The sequence below is a fragment of the Lathamus discolor genome, chromosome 8, assembly GCF_037157495.1.
Source record: "Lathamus discolor isolate bLatDis1 chromosome 8, bLatDis1.hap1, whole genome shotgun sequence".
In the NCBI taxonomy this organism is placed as follows: Eukaryota; Metazoa; Chordata; class Aves; order Psittaciformes; family Psittacidae; genus Lathamus; species Lathamus discolor.
Window position 1 is genome coordinate 1,455,754 of NC_088891.1, and position 7,173 is coordinate 1,462,926.

A 7,173-nucleotide genomic window follows, 5' to 3' on the forward strand; every position below is an offset into this window, starting at 1 on the left:
TCTATTGTAGCATATGGAGAGGATTTTTATACTGCATTTCTATGGATTATATTTTATTTGAATCTGGTCCAAAAGAAGGAACAAGGTTGAGGGGTCAGGGGCGAGCTGCCTGGTTTGGCGATGCGACAGGAGAAGGGAGGGATGGAGGAGGTTGGTACCCGGCTCATTGGGTGCGCGCTCAGCATCGCATCCCTCTGAGCTGAGCTGGGGTTGGAAGGAGAGCTCGTGGGAGATGAGCGGTTTATTTCTGCCCCCCATGGAAATAAGTTTTTGAGGGTTGTTTTTGCCCTTTTTCTGTTCTAAAGCATAAGGGGAATGTCCCAGGCAAACGGTGTCTGCTCGGTGCGGGTCCTTGGTGCTGTGTTGGCTGTGCAGGAGATGGAGATGGGATGGATCTTGTGCGCTAATGACCCGGAGAGGGGAAAAAGTGAGTTCTTTAAAGCTGTGCTTAGGGGAAGCGGTTCTAAGGGTGGTTTGGCTCTGAAAATGCCCCTGGTGCCCATGGCCCCGTGGTGGTGCTTGGTGTGAGGGGTCTGGTGATGCCTTGTGTGTGATCTGGGGCTTGTGCTTGGTTCGCTGCACCCCAGGGCAGTGATGTGGGTGCATTGGAAGGGCTGGGGGGGCTGGTGAACCCCCCCCCAGCAGTGCAACCACCCCCAGTTGGCATCCCCCAGGGTCACTGGTTTGCAAGTTGGTGCTTTGTTTTCCCCAAAATAAGGAAAAATGCCCCTAAAAGCTGAAGGAAGCGCATGTACCGGGGCGGGGGGAGGGCTCCCGAGGCAGACTTCTCAACTTCACACCAAAGTATGTAGCAGAATCTGTACAGCTGTTCATAACTGCACCTGGTTTTTGTACAAAAAGGGAGAAAAAAGAAGAAAAACAAAGAATAAAAAGTAAATGTACTGAAGCCACAGTGGAAGCCAATGTCTGTAACCCATTTATCTCTGAAACCCTGCACTGAGTTGTTGATACAAGGAAGTGAGGGGGATGTGGTTCTGTGGGGTGGAGAGCCCCCTTTCCCATGGGGATAATGGTGGAGGAAGAACTGAGCTTGGGAGTGATGGGAGCAGCACTTGGCTTCTCCCTGTGCCCATGGTTCTGGGGTTGGGATGCAGGATGTGCTGCTGAGGGATGGGGAAGGGGAGGTCCTCTCTCCTCCTTGGGCATCCGCCCCTTGCCCTTGCGGGTCCCCCAGATCCCATCCATCATCCTTTTTCCTTCCCACCCAGCTGCTTTGTCTCGCTGCTGCAGCCTTGCAGTGAGGGTTTAGGGATGCAGGGAAGGGAGCAGGGGATCCTATGCTCTCAACCTCGGTGCTCCTGACAGAGACAAAGCACTTCCCTTGCACCAGGACATATGTAGCATCCTACGGGGGCTTCCCGTGATGGATTGAACATGACAGAGCCTGCTGCGAGGGAGAAATAAAAAGCAGGAGCAGCACTCTAACCGCTCTGCTTCCCGATAATGTGCAGCGGGAACTGGGGAGGAGGGCATTTAAACCTCATCTTAAGCTGGCTGCAATGAGGGGCTTACACAGGGGACCATTAGAGATCACAATCGCAGGAGCTCCTTTGTTGGAGGGCTGCGGAACGCCGGCAGCGGAAGGGTTCGGTGCTGCCCCTTCGGGCACCCGACCTGCTCCGGGTTCTGCTCCCAGCCGTTCCCAGCAAACTGCTGCCCTTTGCAACGAATTGGGGTTGATGGAAGCCTCCCCCAGGGCTGGCGGAGGAGGGGGGGAAGGCGATTCCCATCCACGCGCTGCCTTCCCCTGCTTCATAATGAAAGTATTAGAGACTCACACATTAGGGCTTGGTTTCGTTATATACTGATAGGGGCTTTTGGCTGACATGGTTTTAGCTCGGCCTTGGCCCATGCTGCCTCACCAGGGTGCGAAGGCAGAGCCCTCGCCAGTGCGTCGGGTGGGAGCTGCACCAGGATGCTCCCGTGCTGGTGCATCCCGTGGCCCAGCACCTTTTGGGTTGCGTTACCCATTTTCCATGAGTGATTTCATGAGGGGAGGCTGAGCTGAGCTCTTAGGCAGAAGCTCTTCCCTGTGAGGGTGCTGAGGCGCTGGCACAGGGTGCCCAGAGAAGCTGTGGCTGCCCCATCCCTGGCAGTGCTCAAGGCCAGGTTGGACACGGGGGCTTGGCGGAAGGGCTGTTGGGAAGGGTGATGATGACCCCCGGAATGCCTGGGCTGAGGAGCCGATACCTTTCCCCACCCTGTGTCCTGGGCTCCTCGCTGGCAGCACTGGGCAGTGCTGCAGGTGTAGCTGTGCTGCCATGCTGCGCTATGCCACCCCGTGCCAAGCTGTGATTTGCCGTGCCGTGCTGTGTTGCGCCTTGCCCTGCTGCGCTATGCGGTGCCATCCTGCGCACCCCAGGAACAAAGCAGCCCACTGCAGGCTCTGCACCCCGGGGCACCGCGATAACGGGGCTCCCGCTGCCCTGCTCTGTCCCTGTGCCCGGTCCAACGGGCACCCCTTTGGGGTGCCAGGACTCGGCCCCCCGGCAGCGCCTGGGCTGGGGGGCCTTTCCCTACCCCTTCCCATCACCCGCCATCGGCGCCGCAGCACCTATCGCCATCCGCCGTCGCCGGCTCGGGAACAGATGGCAGGAGGAGGCTCTGGGACACCATCAGCTGTTGTTATCGCTAGCTGATGACACGGAGTGTAAATTCTGTTGGCACCGCTCCCTTCGTCTGTTCTGCCTCTGCATCCCACCAGTTTTAATTACTGTAATTGAGTTATAATGAATGATTGTGCATTACCATTGTCTGTAATGTGGCAGGGAGTATTCTGTTTGTTACACACTCCAGCTAACAACATGCCCCTCCTCGTTGCTTTGTTTATCTGGTTGAAGGGTGTCATCACTTCAAATGGCAGAGATAAAACAGTACTCAGAGTGTCTGCTTTAGATGTTTATCGGTTTTCTCTCCTCGCTGGCGCTGGTGCTTCACCGAATCCCAGTGGAAAACTGCAGCAACGGATAAAAACTCATTTGCCTTAATCCCTCTTGAACAAAACAACCCCGCCACGGAACACCACAACAGCCAAACACCGAACCCTGCCGAGCTTCTGCTGCCTGGAAAACCTCATTAGCCAGGGCTGAGGAGCAGGGGGGCCAAGAGCCTCCGGTGTCCCCTCTGCAGGTGGGGAAGGGACAAACCCAACCCTGCCCAGAGAAGCTGTGGCTGCCCCATCCCTGGCAGTGCTCAAGGCCAGGTTGGACACAGGGGCTTGGAGCAAGCTGCTCCATGGGAAGGGGTCCCTGCCCGTGGCTGGATGAGCTTTGGGGTCCCTCCAACCCGAACCATTCCATGGTTCTATTTTTGAGGCAGAGGCCGGGATCCCATTAGATTTCCAAGGCCGCTTTGCATTGGTGCTCCCTGGCTTCGCAGGGATAACAGCGCGCCGGTGTGCGCCTCGTATCGCTTTGAGGCTGTGGCTGGCTCAGGAGCAAAGTGTTGTGTGAGCGTTTTTCTGTGAAGGACTTGGCTCCATCCTTGCGCTGTCAGTAAATGGCTGAGCTAAATAACACGTTGTTATGAATAGTAGCATTTGATCGCTTTAAACCTTTTCTTTTTTCTTCTCCCTTTTTTTCCCTTCCCAAGGTGAATTCCAGCGGGATCAGCGCTACACAGGAATTGCCCCGGAGGAAGTTGGCCCTTCACCAATTCATCTTGTAGAAAAGATTCATTATTACTGTTGAGCTGAGATGAAACAATTCCCTGGAATTAACTCGTCTCATTTCCACCAGCTACAATGAAAGGTTCTGATTGTTACACATTGAAGTCCAACCCCCCCCCCAGCAGGCCCGGGGAGGAGATGGGTGAGCTGATAACGGTGAGTGCGTGCACGGGCGCACGTGTGTGCGCGCACCCAAACACATGTGTACACATGTACACGCGCCCCCGCACCCCCCCGACTGTCTGAGGGTGGTTTCCCCCCCCTGCCCGGTATAATTTTCCTGTCATTCCTGATGTGGATGGGCCGTGCCATGGGGAAAAAGCCCTTCTTCCCATGCAGCGCTCCCCAGGGCCAGCAGGATGCTGGAGCATCCGTATGACCATCAGTGTGCGCTTAAGCCCGGACCCCCCCTCCCCGTGTGCTGGGCTGCACCCCCAGAGCGTGAGCAGCAGCTCAGGGAGGGGATCCTGCCCCTCTGCTGTGCTCTGGGGTGACCCCCTCTGCGGTCCTGTGTCCAGCACCAGGGGGACGTGGAGCTGTTGGAGCGAGGGCAGAGTTGTCCATGGAGCTGCTGCGAGGGCTGGAGCAGCTCTGCTCTGGAGCCAGGCTGGAGAGGAGAAGGCTCTTTAAGGGGAGACCTGAGAGCAGCTCCAGTGCCTAAAGGGGCTGCAGGGAACCTGGAGAGGGGCTTGGGACAAGGGCCTGTAGGGCCAGGCCAAGGGGAATGGCTTGAACCTGCAGAGGGGGGATTAACGCCCGAACCATTCCATGACTCTGTGCTTCTGTGACACCGCAGGACCCAGGGTCCCGCACCCACCCGGGATGCTGAGGAGGACAAGCACTGTGCCAGCGATAACTGGGGCTCCACACCTGCAGGTTCCGCTTCTGCTGGGAGGTTAATTCACGGTTCATTTATCTCCCACAAGTGCTAAACAAGAGTCTATTGACAGCTCTTGTTTGTTCTGCATTTACCTTCCCACCGGCACCCGCAGCAGAGGGATAACTGCAACAGAGGGATAACGGCTGCAGAGGGATAACGGCAGCAGAGGGATAACGGCAGCAGCTCCTCCAGTGCACATTTTGGGATGCAGGGATCACAGTGACAGGGGACAGCACCCATCAGTGGGATGCTGGGACCCACATTTACACCCATAGGCAGGTCAGGGCTGATTTACTGCTGGAGAGGGTCACCTCCCCTCCGCAGGAACCACGGCTGGAGCCAGGAGCAATCATTTAGGCACCCAAGCCAATGGCCCAGCAGTTTTCAGATGCTTTATGGCAGCACAAAGCAGCTCTGCTCTTCTCAAGCAGTTTAATTACATTTTGACACTAAGAGCTGTTTTATTATCCCAATTTTTGTTGTGTAACTCGAACATGCAATGGATTGCGGAGGCATAATCCATTAATACTCACTTGTGAGGATTTGTAGCTTTGGACTTGTGGCCTTACACCTTCCTTGCAGATGAATATATTATCCCCTTGCACAGCTGATATGGGGGAGCCAACGAGCCCACAGCGTGCTGAGAGATGGGGATTTATGGACTCCCATTACTCTGATCCCAGCGTGGTGGGGACGCATCCTTGGTGGCCACGTGCCCTCGGAGCAGGGTCACTCTGACAGTCTGGATATTGAAAGGAATGGAAAGGTGCAGAATTCCAAAGGAGGGATGAGACCGTCTTCTTCACCAGGTCAGTAGGAGAAGGGACCGTGTGAGAGGGATGGGGGTCCCTCTGGTGCAGGTCTAGGAGCTCCTGCCTGGCTCTTACAAGGCCAGCAGGCACAGTATGGCATGGCACGGCACGCTGGCATCAGCTGTGCCCTCTTCATCACTGCTGGACAAACCATGAAGCCCCCCGCTGCCTTCAGCTTGCTCTTCTGTAGGAGGCAGGGCAGCAGGAGTCAGCCTGCTCCTGAAAACGGGGAGTTTCAAGGCAGCACAAGGATCAAAGCCACGAGGTCAAACTGCAGCATCACCTCCTGGGGTGGCTCCTGTCCTGGTGGGTGGCTGTGGCCATGGAGGGCGGGGGGGGGGACACATGGGGCTGGGGGACACGCAGTGCTACCCTGGGGCCGGGCAGTGCTGTGGGTCTGTAGGCATCAAAGCCCTTGTTGGAACTGGCTCTATCCCACCCACAGCTGCTTTGCTCTGTGCAGGGGCCAGGAGCTCAGAACATCTGTGGGAGCAGCATCTGGGGCTCTGTGCTCCCTTGCGGGGTGGATTGGGATGAGCTCTTAGGCAGAAGCTCTTCCCTGTGAGGGTGCTGAGGCGCTGGCACAGGGTGCCCAGAGAAGCTGTGGCTGCCCCATCCCTGGCAGTGCTCAAGGCCAGGTTGGACACAGGGGCTCGGAGCAAGCTGCTCCAGTGGAAGGGGTCCCTGCCCGTGGCAGGGGTTGGGGCTGGATGGGCTTTAAGGTCCCTTCCAACCCAAACCGTTCAATGGTTCTATGATCTGTGACATCCAAACCAGGGACAGTATCCCTTAGAAAGGTCCCCATCCCCTCTGCTGAATCCCCAGGGCCCATCCTGGTGCTGAGGTCAGGGTGGGATCATCCCCGGCGCTGCTCTGCAGGTCTGCCCCGCGCATCCCCCCGCAGCCCCATCCCGCAGCCGCTGGCTGCCGTCCCTCTGTAATCCCCAGAGCAGCTGGAACATTCCTCCCAGGAGCCGCAGCTTTGCCTGCAATGGCCGGGCAGCAGGGATCAGCCTCCATCCCACCGCCCCGAACCTGCACAGACTCCCCGGCAGGCCAGGGACCTGCTTTATGCTCCGCTTTCTCAAAGCGGTTGCTTCTCCCCTCCCCTTTCCTAGCACTTAACCCCATGATCCTCCCGCTTTGAACACACACAACTCTGGCACACAGCTCCGCGGACCACCCCCAAAAGCAAAGCTCTGTAATTTATGGAGAGGATCAGCTTCAACCGCGCGGTCGGGTCGAGCTTTATTCTCCCCCCTCCCTTTCTTGCGTTCTGTCCCGACCATAAATTCCCCCTGGCAGCTCAGAAAACACGAGCAAATCTTCAGTGACACGTTTATAACCCGCCTAATACTGGAAATAAAAGGTCCCCCGAAGTGCTTGTGGGGAGCTGGGCACAGCAGCGTCCTGTTGCTAATCAGGCTGGGCAGCAGGGGCAAGAATATCCGGTTCTATAGGAGCCCATCTGCCACCATGGCCCCAGACCAGATTAATGCGGGGGGGGGGGGGAACATGAGGTGCAGAGCCAGGGCATTTCCAAGATCCCTGCCCGCATTGTGTGCCAGGAGCAGCCGGGCCACATCCATGGGCTGGGGTGGGAAGGCTGTCAGCGATCCCTGGGATTCAGAGCAAAACCTGCTGGGAGCTTCTGCCCGGATGTAGAAGCCTGAATAGGGATTTTCCTTGGGAAGATGCTACAAGGTTTTGTTTCTGACATTTCCTAGGTGGGATTCAGCCTTTGCCGTTACAAATGGTGGTGGGGGGGGGTTCAATGTTTTAAACTTAAAATT